The sequence below is a fragment of the Lathyrus oleraceus genome, chromosome 7 (genome assembly GCF_024323335.1).
Source record: "Lathyrus oleraceus cultivar Zhongwan6 chromosome 7, CAAS_Psat_ZW6_1.0, whole genome shotgun sequence".
Taxonomy (NCBI): domain Eukaryota; kingdom Viridiplantae; phylum Streptophyta; class Magnoliopsida; order Fabales; family Fabaceae; genus Lathyrus; species Lathyrus oleraceus.
Genome location: NC_066585.1, coordinates 147,837,632 through 147,853,237, shown reverse-complemented (window position 1 = coordinate 147,853,237; position 15,606 = coordinate 147,837,632).

Sequence of the window (15,606 nt, the reverse complement as noted above, 5' to 3'; positions counted from 1 at the left end):
GAACGTTGTGTTTAAGGGTGTAAGAGTAAACAATATCTATATGCTTGACCTTTTTGATGTATCTTTAACAAGTACTAAATGTCTAGTTACCTTGAATGATGATTCTTGGCTTTGGCATAGACGTTTAGCGCATGTTAATTTTGATTTGCTTAATAAGGTTGTATCTAAGGATCTAGTAGTCGGTCTTCCAAAAATAAAATTTTCAAAAGACCACCTATGTGACGCGTGCCAAATGGGAAAACAAACAAGGGTCTCTTTCAAATCTAAAAATGTAATTTCAACTTCACGACCCCTTGAGCTTCTCCATATGGATCTCTTTGGACCTTCTAGGACAAAGACCTTAGGTGGAAATTATTATGGTTTTGTAATTGTTGACGACTATTCTAGATTTACTTGGACTATATTCCTTCATAGCAAAGATGAAACTTTTTTTGCCTTTAAGAATTTTGCAAATCTGTCCCAAAACAAAATGAATTCCAAAATAGTTACAATCCATAGCGATCATGGTGGTGAATTTCAAAACTATCACTTTGATAAGTACTGTGACAAGTATGGTATTGAGCATAACTTTTCAGCCCCTCGAACTCCACAACAAAATGGCGTTGTGGAGTGTAAAAATCGTGTTTTAGAGGAGTTGGCAAGAACAATGCTAAATGAGGGTGGATTACCAAAATACTTTTGGGCTGATGCAGTTAGCACAGCTTGCTATGTTTTAAACAGGATCTTAATCCGTCCTATTTTAAACAAAACCCCTTATGAGCTTTTAAAAGGAAGAAAGCCAAACTTGTCACATCTTCACGTGTTCGGTTGTAAATGTTTTATTTTGAATAATGGTAAGGAAAATATTGGGAAGTTTGATGCAAAAGCGGATGAAGGTATCTTTCTTGGATACTCACTATCAAGTAAAGCATATAGAGTGTATAATAAGCGTTTACTTACTGTAGAAGAATCTGTCCATGTTTCTTTTGATGAGTCTTATCCGAAAAGTGTCGGAAAAGGTATTTCTTTTGATGACGTAGGTGTATCTACAGAAGACATACTCAAGGAAGCTCTTACGGAAACTGATCAGTCCAGAACAGCTGCCCATGAGAAGGAGGAAGATACTAGTCATGAAGAAGATGTGGAGGAAAGGACAGCTGAAGTGAATGACCTTCCACCAGCTTGGAAATCTTCAAAAGACCATCCTATCGACAACATCTTGGGAGATATTTCCAAGGGAGTAATGACTTGTTCTAAGATAAGTAATTTTTGTTCTCACTTCGCTTTTGTTTCCCAAGCAGAACCTAAAAATGCCAAAGAGGCCTTGATTGATGAATTTTCGCTAATGGCCATGTAAGAAGAGCTTAATCAATTTAAAAGAAATGACGTTTGGGAATTTGTCCCTCGTCCGCGAGATCATCATATCATAGGTACTAAATGGGTTTTTAGAAATAAGCTTGATGAAAACGGAGTGATAACTAGGAACAAGGCACGGTTAGTAGCACAAGGATATAATCAAGAGGAGGGCATAGACTATGAGGAAACTTATGCTCCTGTTGTTCGCCTTGAAGCTATACGTCTTTTGCTTGCCTATGCTTGTTCTAACAATTTTAAGCTTTACCAAATGGACGTAAAGAGTGCTTTCCTAAATGGTGTCATAAATGAAGAGGTATATGTCTCACAACCTCCTGGTTTTGAGAATGCTGAAAATCCAGATTATGTTTACAAATTAAAACGAGCTTTGTATGGTCTCAAACAAGTCCCTCGGGTTTGGTATGAAAGGCTTAGCAAATTTCTAATTGATCATGGATATTCAAGAGGTAAAGTGGATAATACTCTCTTTATTAAACATAAGGGAAAGCACATCCTTTTAGTTCAAGTTTATGTAGACGATATAATTTTTTGTTCAACTAACATACACTTGGTCGAAGAATTTTCTAAGGTTATGCAGGGTGAATTTGAGATGAGTCCCATGGGGGAGCTGAACTACTTCCTAGGACTGCAGATAAAGTAACTTGATGAGGGTACAGCAGTATGTCAAACAAAATACTGCAGATAACTACTCAAGACCTTTGGAATGAATGACTCAAAATCAATTGACACCCCTATGCCTACCAACGGAAATTTGGATAAGGATGAGCATGGTAAGTGCGTAGATGTCAAAAAGTTCAGAGGTATGATTGGATCTCTTCTGTATCTTTCTGCTTCTAGACCTGACATCATGTTTAGTGTTTGTATGTGTGCACGATATCAATCAAATCCTAAGGAATCACACCTAAAAGTTGTTAAGCGCATATTTAGATATCTTCATGGAACACCTAAATATGGGTTGTGGTATTCCAAAGGAAGTGATTGTAGTTTAGTAGGTTACTCCGATTCTGATTTTGCTGGCTGCAAATCAGATAGGAAAAGCACGAGTGGTACATGTCACCTGTTTTCTAACTCCTTGGTAAGTTGGCATAGCAAAAAGCAGGTATCTGTGGCTTTGTCAACTGCAGAGGCTGAATACGTTGCAGCCGGTAGTTGTTGCGCTCAGAATTTGTGGCTAAAGCAACAACTACAAGACTTTAACATTCAACTCAAACGTATTCCAATAAAATGTGACAACACGAGTGCCATAAACCTTACTAAAAACCCTGTTTTACACTCACGCACTAAACACATAGAGATTAGACATCACTTTCTTCGCGACCATGTTGAAAAAGAAGACGTTGTATTTGAGCACGTTGACTCCAAAAATCAGCTTGCTGATATATTCACTAAACCTTTGGCAACGGAACCGTTCTTCAACATTCTTCGTGAATTAGGGATCTTAGATCTTTCTCAATTGATGTCTTAAGCATGTTGGTTCTTATTTATATTATGCCTCACTTGGGTTGATGAGATTTGTTTTAGATGTCATTTATACATCACAAGATTACGTCAGCAGAGGTAATATCACTCCTTTCTATAATTCTTTTACAACTAAGCGATTGTGTATGTTAGAACAAAAGTTCTTACTCTCGTTGATGTAAATTTGTTTGCATATATTGTTTGCACATTAAAAGTCTGATTTGTGAATCATACTTGGGCATAATTATCATGACATACTTCATAATGCATATACATACTGCATAAAAATTCATTACAATCTGGTTTGGCATCAGCATGTATCGATCCAAACATGTATGCATCGATTCATATCTTCTGCATTTCAAATTTGTCAAAACTGGTTCAGGATGTATCGATCCATCCGTCGTATGTATTGATACATAGACCTTTTAAAAACAAAAATGCATGATATGGATCGATCCATGGCCATATGTATCGACACATACTGACTGCTACTTAGATTAAATGTATTTTTTTTCTCTCTCATGGATCGACACATCAGCCACTTTTATCATATCCTATCTCAAGACTTCACATCAGCAGTCCCCATACCTCCCATAACCAGCGGCTAACCCTAATTTCCCTTATCATCACTCTCTCCAAAACCCTAAATTCATTCCACTTTCCCTCAACCTCTCATCACCATGCCTCCACGAACCATTCCAGCTAGAGCAAAGAATAAAGGAAAAGGAAAGGAACCGGTTGGTACTTCTCAGCAGCTACCACACATTCCTCCAAATGCCTTAGACTTGCTTCATCCTGCTATTACTACTGAGTTTGAGGATTCCTTCAAAACAAGGTTAGTTATGAAACCCCATATCTTTGATAAACATGATGATATTCATCTGCATCTCAATGATGTGGTTGAACTTCTACATGCACAAAGACTTGGGTCATTTCTGTCTACAAAGGATGATTATCATGAGGATTTTATCCGTGCATTTTATGCTGGCCTACAACCTAGTAGAGGATATTTGTTTAAGTGTTCTATCGGTGTCAGAACATATACTTTTGAAGCTGCTGATTGGGAAACAGTGTTTCAAATTCCGCCTCCGTCGCTTCATTTCAAGTCCTGGCATGACCTGCATTTTGATACTGAATTTAACATGAAGGAGTTTACTCCATCTATATTGAAACTAGACAGACCGCTGAGTGAAGATGAACACGTCACATCTGGCATGATTAAGAAAACTCTGCGCATTCTTCACTGGATTATTTTGCACATTTTGCGTCCAGCAAAACAGTGGACATTCTCGGTTAGACAGGGCAAGCATACATCTCCTGTATATTCTACAAAATAAGGTTCCCTTGAATTGGGCTAATTACTTTGTGAAGCGTCTATTTTTCGTGCGTAACAGCTCCAAGAATGTCGCTCTTGGTTATGCTTCTCAAATAATGAGAATTCTAAAGTTTTGGAAAGTTGCAATCCCTCTAGTTCCTCTTATATCTCCATCTGCTGCACAAGAGTTTGACTCTTCCACTTTATCTCATATGGGATATCGGTGGGACAAGGACCGTAAATGTTTCTATTTCTTTGAAAGAAAATCCAAAACAAGGATCTACAATTTTGATGTGCCGTCTAAACGAATCCATGTTGTTGAAGACCAACCTGATGAAGAAAAGAATGATGCGCAAGAAGCAGATGTGCCTCCAGCTGAGGACAATGCTGGTTGGGGTGATTGGGTGTCACAAAGGTGGTCTCCAACCAACTATGTACCTGAACCTACGGTTCCTCCGTTCTCCAGCGGTGCTTCATCTTCAACACCTACTACGCACCTCACTCAAATGCTTCAACAAATGGAGCTTGCCAACAAGGAACGTCACGACGAGGCACGATCCTGGAATGTACAACAAAATGAGTGGCATAAGGAGCACCGTGAGTGGCATGATGAGCATACACGGATGTACCATAACCAACACTCTTGGCACCAAGACTTAGTTAAGTGGCACCAAGTCTTCTACAATGAAATGTCTGGCTTTATGGACGACTGTCGTGCCAATCCTAGTATTATGGACAGATTTAGAAGTGTTGAAGTTCAGAACCGGTTTAGGAACTACTCCTTCATGGGCCAAAATCCAGACACAATGCCTCGTCCTCCGCCTCCGCCAAGCTTCAGAGATCCTGATAAAGATGATGAGGAGTCCTGTGGTGGCTACAATCCACATTAAACCATCATCATTTCATTTCACTGCATTTCATTTCATGCTGCTTAAGTTTTTTTTTTATTGTTGCACAATATATGGTTCAGCTTATGTAATTCTTAAACACGTTCTACTACTTAAATGCTTATCACTTTCTGTTTACTTCTGATGTTATTGCCCTTATTTGTCATTCTTTGTGAGTGATTCTTTACTTCTAAGCTTCCTTCTTTGTGATTGTTAGATTCTTTATCATTTGCTGCCATGTCCTGCTACACCATGTTGCCTTGATAAACCTGTTTCTTCTTCTTTTTGATGTTAACAAAGGGGGAGAAATGCAGATATGTTGACAAATATGCACAAACTCAGGGGGAGTATCACACATCTTGCCAAAAATTTGCCATCATCAAAAAGGGGGAGTTTGTGAGCAAATTCTTTACTTTGAATAAATTTTGAATGATAGCAAATTGTGTGATCATCATCCAAGTGTTGGCTGTGCATTATTTTACATGACTCGTTTGTGTTTTATCCCATACTATTGTTTCACGACTGTACATAAAGATCCACATTGATACATCTCTTAAAAAGAACTCATAAAAACTATTTTGTATCAGTATGTATCAATACATACTCCTATGCATCGATCCATAACATATGTTGAAAACCACAAAACACTTTTGTTCAGTGTGTATCGATCCATACGACTCATGTATCGATACATGGACAGGCAAAATGCTCTATGGATCGATCCATACGAGCCTTGCATCGATCCATGTTAGTTGAAATGATCCATGTATCAATACATACGCATTTTATATCAATCCATGCTTACATAAATTCTCCAAAAATTCATCAAACTTACAGTATGTATCGATACATAACTTCATGTATCAATACATAAGTCTGTTTTATCTACTAACAGCTTATGTTTTTCATATATAAGTAGTATTTGTGACAGCAGTGAAAAGTATGAATTCTGAGAGGGAAAAACAGTTGAGACACCAATCAAAGGAGTGTGTAGCAGCAATTGTTTGAGCAATAAGAAACCTGAAAGAGACTTTATCTTCTCCATCTTCTCAATCTCTTTTCTTCAAGAACATCAACACATAATCATTCTTGTTCTTCGGATTAAAGGATCAAAGAGATAACGTTCAGTGGTAACGATCAAGGATCTAGCTGAGTTGAAGATTGAAGGGGGTTTCGAGGAAAAACCAATTGGTTTGTCCTTCAAGAACTGGAGTGTTATTGCGGGTTTGTCAGTCACGTTTGTAGAACAGATTCAGCCGCAGCGTTGCATTTGGACATCGGGGGATTTCCCAAACAGGTCGTGGAACCGGTGAGTTGTTTGCAATTTCGTGCAGGAAATTCTTGATCGTGCTCAGACCAAGTGGAGGTTTCATACAAGAAGAAGTTCTTGGGATTTACAATTCTGTCTTTGTATCATAACCTTGTATCAACGAATTCGGCATTATTGATAATCAAAGTTCTCAATTTCATTTGAAATTGAGAGGGAGACGTACCCACACGCGAGGACGACGTGGGGAACTTCCTTACCAAATCTCTGTGTATCGTATTCTTTCCTTACTTCTCTTTACGTTTCCAACAGTTTCGCAATATCAGTTAGTGTGTTGTGGCTGTACTTTTTGCGATACAGCAGTGGCAAGAAAACTTCTTTAACTAAACTCCACTGTTTTTCATCATTGATCAAATACACACCAACTGTTTGACAAAACTGTGAGCTGAGTTTTATTCATTGGAATTAGGATTTAGTGATAAGTGCATTCAATTTGATAAGATTCTAGTGTTAATAATTTCTGTCATTCTAATTCAAAATCCAGCAATAAATTTGTGTGTCCGGTTTTCTAGAAGCAGTTCAGAATAGACGGAAGTCGATTCGGGACTGAAATTTTCCGCTAAGTATCAATAGCTCTGATAAAATTTTAAATCCGTTTATTTTCAAAGAGGTGATCTATTCACCCCTACCCCTCTCGATCACTAGCCACACCGTCTAACATTCTGAAGTCCTCACACTTGAGGCAAGCTATTGATGCTTTCAATTCTTCATTTCATGAGCAATCCGTGTGGACACCATGATTTTCTCCTTCACATTTCTCTCAATATAGGAAGAGCGAGGGAGATCCATTGGTACAGTGATGATCTCCATCACAAGAGCTTTATTTCCATGGCCTTGTTTTGCATTTTGGTTAAGATTTATTTTCTGCAACTGATGGTCGGAATTTGTAGCTTCGCCGGAGAAGATGGTGGTTTCCACCACCACCACCATGTGTGCACGTTTGTAGCCCTTGGATCTCCATGCCACGATCTAATCTTGTTCATTCATTTTAAATACTTATTTAATTCATGACGTGGCGCGTTTGACTTGGATGTATCGTGCGCCATCAGATCTGAACCGTGCCTAGGAAACCCTAATTTCACTATCCTTTGATTGTGCCTTGCCTATGAAGCAATCTCAACCTTTGATCAAATTTAATCAAGGGAAGTTCTTTAATTTATCATTTTATGCATATATGAGCCTATTTGAGCCCCCTCAATCATTTATTCATCAAGATTGGAAGTTTGGCCTCGTAAAGTTGACCAGTCAAGTCATCCGACTAAACTGAGGATCAATGAGATATAACCTTTGATGTATTGGTCAAATGAAGATGTCTGCAAGAGAAAAAATGTTCCTAAGAACCATATTAAAAACATTCATGTTCATCAAAAATCCATTTGAAGCTTTGAAAGTCATCATTCATTTCAAAATATTATAGGTCATTTTGACTGAAACCCTAATTTTGGGTCAACTTACCAAGCGCATAACTTCCTTAATTTTTATGTTTTGGAGGTGATACCAAATCATAAAAATTTTCAAAGTGATTTGAACATGTTTTGTAATTGAATTTTCACAACCAGTTTTGATCAATTTGCACATGCCAAATGATTTTTCGCCCAACATGACTTTTGTTCCTCACTTCAATAGCTTTCCAACCATTACTCACAATAGTCTTTTGGATTAACCATTTGGGAGTTACAAAATTCTTTTCATTTATGTGCAATTTTGATATTGTATTCTAAAACTTTAAAGGCAAGTTGTTTCATTCCAATGTGCACGTCCAAATGCATTTCATGTGAACTCAGCAAGTTATTTCAGCCATCATTGGGCCTTCCACACGCCTACACAGGCCCATGCAATGCAAATTCAACATCTCATGCACATGAAAGAAGCGTGTGATCAACAACATTCAACTATAAATAACACCTTCATGAGCTTCATTTGCTAACCTTTTGGAGATCCCAAGTGCTGTAGAAGTGAAACCATAGCCATCACTAAAGGAATTAATCACTCTTCTTCAATTTTTCGAGCTTGAAATTTAGCATCATTAGCTGAGTTTTAAAGCCAAATTCCTTAGCCTATCACTTCCATTACATTCATAGATCAAAGAGGTGCAAGGATCTTGGAGAATTCGTGGCCAGAAGTTCATCAATTCAGAGGTATAATCTCAAACTTTTTGGATCCAGAACTCTTAATTCAATGTAGCATTCTTGTGTTTCTGTGGTTTTCTGAAGTCTTCACACTTGAGGCAAGCTGTTGATGCTTTCAATTCTTCATTTCATGAGCAATCCATGTGGACACCATGATTTTCTCCTTCACGTTTCTCTCAATATAGGAAGAGCGAGGGAGATCCATTGGTGCAGTGATGATCTCCATCACAAGAGCTTTATTTCCATGGCCTTGTTTTGCATTTTGGTTAAGATTTATTTTCTGGAACTGGTGGCCGGAATTTGTTGCTTCGTTGGAGAAGATGGTGGTTTCCACCATCACCACCACCACGTGTGCACGTTTGTAGCCCTTGGATCTCCATGCCACGATCAATCTTGTTCATTCATTTTAAATACTTATTTTAATTCATGATGTGGTGCTTTTGACTTGGATGTATCGTGCGCCATCAGATCTGAACTGTGCCAAGGACCCCTAATTTCACTATGCTTTGATTATGCCTTGCCCATGAAGAAATCTCAACCTCTGATCAAATTTAATCAAGGGAAGTTCTTTAATTTATCATTTTATGCATATATGAGCCTATTTGAGGCCCCTCAATCATTTATTCATCAAGATTGGAAGTTTGGCCTTGAAAAGTTGACGAGTCAAGTCATCTGACTAAACTGAGGATCAATGAGACGTAACGTTAAATGTATTTGTCAAATGAAGATGACTCTGAGAGAAACAATATTCCTAAGAACCATATGAACAACTTTCGTTTTCATCAAAAATCCATTTGAATCTTGGAAAGTCATCATTCATTTCAAAATATTGTAGGTCATTTTGACTGAAACCCTAATTTTGGGTCAACTTACCAAGCGCATAACTTCCTTAATTTTTCTGATTTGGAGGTGATACCAAAGGCATTGGAAAAATTGAGATGTCAACTTCAAATTTTATGTTGGACAAAATTTCATAATCCTAAAATAAATACATGTGATAATGCAAAATATTATAGGTCATCTTGGACCTACCTCATTGAATTTGAAACAGTACCCAACTTCAAATGCCCATAACATTGTCATGGAAAGTCCAAATGATGCAAAATTTTTGTCTAGAATGACCATCTTGAAAATATATACAACTTTGATGTTGGAGGTTTTCTCATTTTAAGCTTGTATCATAAATACATAGGGGTTTGATTAAACTTGCTTTTGTGTAAAAATTTTCAAAGTGATTTGAACATGTTTTTTACTTGAATTTTCACAACCAGTTTTGATCAATTTGCACATGCCAAATTATTTTTTGCCCAACATGACTTTTGTTCCTCACTGCAATATCTTTCCAACCAATACTCATAATAGTCTTTTGGATTCACCATTTGGGAGATTCGAAATTCTTTTCATTTAAGTGCAATTTTGATATTGTATGCTAAAACTTGAAATGCAAGTTGTTTTATTCCAATGTGCACGTCCAAATGCATTTCATGTGAACTCAGCAAGTTGTTTCAGCCATCATTTGGCCTTCCACATGCCTACGCAGGCCCATGCAATGCAAATTCAACATCTCATGCACATGAAAGAAGCGTGTGATCAACAACATTCAACTATAAATAACACCTTCATGAGCTTCATTTGCTAACCTTTTGGAGATCCCAAGTGCTGTAGAAGTGAAACCATAGCCATCACTAAAGGAATTAATCACTCTTCTTCAATTTTTCGAGCTTGAAATTCAGCATCATTAGCTGAGTTTTAAAGCCAAAGTCCTTAGCCTATCACTTCCATTACATTCATAGATCAAAGAGGAGCAAGGATCTTGGAGAATTCGTGGCCAGAAGTTCATCAATTACGAGGTATAATCTCAAACTTTTTGGATCTAGAACTCTTAATTCAATGTAGCATTCTTGTGTTTCTGTGGTTTTCTGAAGTCCTCACACTTGAGGCAAGCTCTTGATGCTTTCAATTCTTTATTTCATTAGCAATCAGTGTGGACACCATGATTTTCTCCTTCACATTTCTCTCAATATAGGAAGAGCGAGAAAGATCCATTGGTACAGTGATGATCTCCATGACAAGAACTTTGTTTCCATGGCCTTGTTTTGCATTTTGGTTAAGATTTATTTTCTGCAACTGGTGGCCGGAATTTGTTGCTTCGCCGGAGAAGATGGTGGTTTCCACCACCACCACCACGTGTGCATGTTTGTAGCCCTTGGATCTCCATGCCACGATCTAATCTTGTTCATTCATTTTAAATACTTATTTTAATTCATGATGTGGCGCGTTTGTCTTGGATGTATCGTGCGCCATCAGATCTGAACCATGCCTAGGAAACCCTAATTTCAATATGCTTTGATTGTGCCTTGCCTATGAAGCAATCTCAACCTCTGATCAAATTTAATCAAGGGAAGTTCTTCAATTTATCATTTTATGCATATATGAGCCTATTTGAGGCCCCTAAATCATTTATTCATCAAGATTGGAAGTTTGGCCTCGAAAAGTTAACCAGTCAAGTCATCTGACTAAACTGAGGATCGATGAGATGTAGCTTTTGATGTATTTGTCAAATGAAGATGACTGCAGCAGCAAAACTGTTCCTAAGAACCATATTAAAAACATTCATGTTCATCAAAAATCCATTTGAAGCTTGGAAATGCATCATTCATTTCAAAACATTATAGGTTATTTTGACAGAAACCCTAATTTTTGGTCAATTTACCAAGGGCATAACTTCCTTAATATTTATGATTTGGAGGTGATACTAAATGCATTAGAAAGCTTAAGATGTCAACTTTAAATTTTATGTTGGACAAAATTTCATAATCCTAAAATAAATACATGTGATAATGCAAAACATTATAGGTCATCTTGGACCTAATTCATTGAATTTGAAATAGTACCCAACTTCAAATGCCCATAACATTGTGATGGAAAGTCCAAATGATGCAAACTTTTAGTCTAGATTGACCATCTTGGAAATATTTACAACTTTGATGTTGGAGGTTTTCTCATTTGAAGCTTGTATCATAAATACAGAGGGGTTTGATTAAGCTTGCTTTTGGGTGAAAATATTTAAAGTGATTTGAACATGTTTTGTACTTGAATTTTCACAACCAGTTTTGATCAATTTGCACATGCCAAATGATTTTTTTCCCAACATGACTTTTGTTCCTCACTCCAATAACTTTCCAACCATTGCTCACAATAGTCTTTTGGATTAACCATTTGGGAGATTCGAAATTCTTTTCATTTATGTGCAATTTTGATATTGTATTCTAAAACTTGAAATGCAAGCTGTTTCATTCCAATGTGCATGTCCAAATGCATTTCATGTGAACACAGCAAGGTGTTTCAGCCATCATTGGGCCTTCCACACGCCTACACAGGCCCATGCAATGCAAATTCAAAGTCTCATGCACATGAAAGAAGCGTGTGATCAACAACGTTCAACTATAAATAACACCTTCATGAGCTTTGTTTGCTAACGTTTTGGAGATCCCACGTGCTGCCGAAGTGAAACCATAACCATCACTAAAGGAATTAATCACTCTTCTTAAATTTTTCGAGCTTGAAATTCAGATTCATTAGCTGAGTTTTAAAGCCAAAGTCCTTAGCCTGTCGCTTCCATTACATTCATAGATCAAAGAGGAGCAACGATCTTGGATAATTCATGGCCAGAAGTTCATCAATTCAGAGATATAATCTCAAACTTTTTGGATCTAGAACTCTTAATTCAATGTAGCATTCTTGTGTTTCTGTGGTTTTCTGAAGTCCTCACACTTGAGGCAAGCTATTGATGCTTTCAATTCTTCATTTCATGAGCAATCCGTGTGGACACCATGATTTTCTCCTTCACATTTCTCTCAATATAGGAAGAGCGAGGGAGATCCATTGGTACAGTGATGATCTCCATCACAAGAGCTTTATTTACATGGCCTTGTTTTGCATTTTGGTTAAGATTTATTTTCTGCAACTGGTGGCCGGAATTTGTTGCTTTGCCGGAGAAGATGGTGGTTTCCACCACCACCACCACGTGTGCATGTTTGTAGCCCTTGGATCTCCATGCCACGATCTAATCTTGTTCATTCATTTTAAATACTTATTTTAATTCATGATGTGGCGCGTTTGATTTGGATGTATCGTGCGCCATCAGATCTGAACCGTGCCTAGGAAACCCTAATTTCACTATGCTTTGATTGTGCCTTGCCTATGAAGCAATCTCAACCTCTGATCAAATTTAATCCAGGGAAGTTCTTCAATTTATTATTTTATGCATATATGAGCCTATTTGAGGCCCCTCAATCATTTATTCATCAAGATTGGAAGTTTGGCCTTGAAAAGTTAACCAGTCAAGTCATCTAACTAAACTGAGGATCGATGAGATGTAAATTTGATGTATTAGTCAAATGAAGATGACTGCAGGAGCAAAACTGTTCCTAAGAACCATATTAAAAACATTCATGTTCATCAAAAATCCATTTGAAGCTTGGAAATGCATCATTCATTTCAAAACATTATAGGTTATTTTGACTGAAACCCTAATTTTTGGTCAATTTACCAAGGGCATAACTTCCTTAATATTTATGATTTGGAGGTGATACCAAATGCATTGGAAAGCTTGAGATATCAACTTCAAATTTTATGTTAGACAAAATTTCATAATCCTAAAATAAATACATGTGATAAAGCAAAACATTATAGGTCATCTTGGACCTAATTCATTGAATTTGAAATAGTACCCAACTTCAAATGCCCATAACATTGTGATGGAAAGTCCAGATGATGCAAACTTTAAGTCTAGATTGACCATCTTGGAAATATTTACAACTTTAATGTTGGAGGTTTTCTCATTTGAAGCTTGTATCATAAATACAGAGGGGTTTGATTAAGCTTGCTTTTGGGTGAAAATATTTAAAGTGATTTGAACATGTTTTGTACTTGAATTTTCACAACCAGTTTTGATCAATTTGCACATGCCAAATGATTTTTTTCCCAACATGACTTTTGTTCCTCACTCCAATAGATTTCCAACCATTGCTCACAATAGTCTTTTGGATTAACCATTTGGGAGATTCGAAATTCTTTTCATTTATGTTCAATTTTGATATTGTATTCTAAAACATGAAATGCAAGCTGTTTCATTCCAATGTGCACGTCCAAATGCATTTCATGTGAACACAGCAAGTTGTTTCAGCCATCATTGGGCCTTCCACACGCCTACACAGGCCCATGCAATGCAAATTCAAAGTCTCATGCACATGAAAGACGCGTGTGATCAACAACGTTCAACTATAAATAACACCTTCATGAGCTTTGTTTGCTAACGTTTTGGAGATCCCACGTGCTGCCGAAGTGAAACCATAACCATCACTAAAGGAATTAATCATTCTTCTTAAATTTTTCGAGCTTGAAATTCAGATTCATTAGCTGAGTTTTAAAGCCAAAGTCCTTAGCCTGTCGCTTCCATTACATTCATAGATCAAAGAGGAGCAAGGATCTTGGATAATTCATGGCCACAAGTTCATCAATTCAGAGGTATAATCTTAAACTTTTTGGATCTAGAACTCTTAATTCAATGTAGCATTCTTGTGTTTCTATGGTTTTCTGAAGTCCTCACACTTGAGGCAAGCTATTGATGCTTTCAATTCTTCATTTCATGAGCCATCCGTGTGGACACCATGATTTTCTCCTTCACATTTCTCTCAATATAGGAAGAGCGAGGGAGATCCATTGGTACAGTGATGATCTCCATCACAAGAGCTTTATTTACATGGCTTTGTTTTGCATTTTGGTTAAGATTTATTTTCTGCAACTGGTGGCCGGAATTTGTTGCTTCGCCGGAGAAGATGGTGGTTTCCACCACCACCACCACGTGTGCATGTTTGTAGCCCTTGGATCTCCATGCCACGATCTAATCTTGTTCATTCATTTTAAATACTTATTTTAATTCATGATGTGGCGCGTTTGATTTGGATGTATCGTGCGCCATCAGATCTGAACCCTGCCTAGGAAACCCTAATTTCACTATGCTTTGATTGTGCCTTGCCTATGAAGCAATCTCAACCTCTGATCAAATTTAATCCAGGGAAGTTATTCAATTTATCATTTTATGCATATATGAGCCTATTTGAGGCCCCTCAATCATTTATTCATCAAGATTGGAAGTTTGGCCTTGAAAAGTTAACCAGTCAAGTCATCTAACTAAACTGAGGATCGATGAGATGTAAATTTTGATGTATTTGTCAAATGAAGATGACTGCAGGAGCAAAACTGTTCCTAAGAACCATATTAAAAAATTCATGTTCATCAAAAATCCATTTGAAGCTTGGAAATGCATCATTCATTTCAAAACATTATAGGTTATTTTGACTGAAACCCTAATTTTTGGTCAATTTACCAAGGGCATAACTTCCTTAATATTTATGATTTAGAGGTGATACCAAATGCATTGGAAAGCTTGAGATATCAACTTCAAATTTTATGTTGGACAAAATTTCATAATCCTAAAATAAATACATGTGATAATGCAAAACATTATAGGTCATCTTGGACCTAATTCATTGAATTTGAAATAGTACCCAACTTCAAATGCCCATAACATTGTGATGGAAAGTCCAAATGATGCAAACTTTGAGTCTAGATTGACCATCTTGGAAATATTTACAACTTTGATGTTGGAGGTTTTCTCATTTGAAGCTTGTATCATAAATACAGAGGGGTTTGATTAAGCTTGCTTTTGGGTGAAAATATTTAAAGTGATTTGAACATGTTTTGTACTTGAATTTTCACAACCAGTTTTGATCAATTTGCACATGCCAAATGATTTTTTTCCCAACATGACTTTTGTTCCTCACTCCAATAACTTTCCAAGCATTACTCACAATAGTCTTTTGGATTAACCATTTGGGAGATTCGAAATTCTTTTCATTTATGTGCAATTTTGATATTGTATTCTAAAACTTGAAATGCAAGCTGTTTCATTCCAATGTGCACGTCCAAATGCATTTCATGTGAACACAGCAAGTTGTTTCAGCCATCATTGGGCCTTCCACACGCCTACACAGGCCCATGCAATGCAAATTCAAAGTCTCATGCACATGAAAGAAGCGTGTGATCAACAACGTTCAACTATAAATAACA